The sequence below is a fragment of the Colobus angolensis genome, unplaced genomic scaffold (genome assembly GCF_000951035.1).
Source record: "Colobus angolensis palliatus isolate OR3802 unplaced genomic scaffold, Cang.pa_1.0 Scaffold55, whole genome shotgun sequence".
In the NCBI taxonomy this organism is placed as follows: domain Eukaryota; kingdom Metazoa; phylum Chordata; class Mammalia; order Primates; family Cercopithecidae; genus Colobus; species Colobus angolensis.
In genome coordinates this window covers 5,446,442-5,447,609 of record NW_012119043.1, presented here as the reverse complement: position 1 = coordinate 5,447,609, position 1,168 = coordinate 5,446,442, and positions in this window count along the sequence as shown.

The following is a 1,168-nucleotide window of genomic DNA, read 5'->3' as shown; positions in this document are numbered from 1 at the left end:
AAAAAAAAAAAAAAAAAGGTTGGACATATGCATATACTCATGATACCATCACTATAATGAAGGTAATAGACACATCCATCATTCCCAAAATATTTGCTGAGTCCTCTTGCTTTCTTTTGTTTTGTATGATTTTTGTGGCAAGAACACTTAATTAATATGAGATCTACCCTTTTCACAAGATTTCCAGTGTACAATATTGTATTGCGTATTAACCATAGACACAATGGTATCCAGCAGATCTCTAGAATTTATTCTTTTATATTCCAAAAACAAAACTAGAGGCCCGGTTGGCGGGGGCAGGGAGGTGGTGGCTCATGCCTGTAATCCCAGCACTTTGAGACACCGAGGCGGGTGGATTACCTGAGGTCAGGAGTTGGAGACCAGCCTGGCCAATATGGCGAAACCCCATCTCTACTAAAATTACAAAAATTAGCCAGGCATAGTAGTGGCATGCACCTGTAGTCCCAGCTACTTGGGAGGCTGAGGCAGGAGAATCATTTTAACCCTGAAGGCAGAGGTTTCAGTGAGCTGAGATCGCACCAATGCACTCCAGCCTGGGTGACAGACTGAGACTCTGTCTCCAAATAGTAATAATAATAATAATATTACCAGATTATTTCACATTAATAAACTCATGAGTGGGAGTAATATATAAACTAAGCAACTTGGGAACTACTCCTAAAGATGTAATATAAATAAATAAGCAACAACAATATATAGTATGGCCTGCAATTGTGCTATGTTAAATTATGTTTCTGTTAACCATGCAGAAATCCTGTTCTGTAATGTAAACAATGAGATAATATGGTGAAGATGATAAGGATACTATCCAAAGTGGACCTGTCTGCATTACCCCCCAAGGCACCTGGCAGAAGCAAACACTGAGACCCGTGAAGGGCTCAATTTTCTGGAAAACAATGCATACAACGAAATGTACAACACGGGCCGGGCGCGGTGGCTCAAGCCTGTAATCCCAGCACTTTGGGAGGCCGAGTCTTGCGGATTACGAGGTCAGGAGATCGAGACCATCCTGGCTAACACGGTGAAACCCCGTCTCTACTAAAAAATACAAAAAAAACTAGCCGGGCGAGGTGGCGGGCGCCTGTAGTCCCAGCTACTCGGGAGGATGGGGCAGGAGAATGGCGTAAACCCGGGAGGTGGAGCTTGC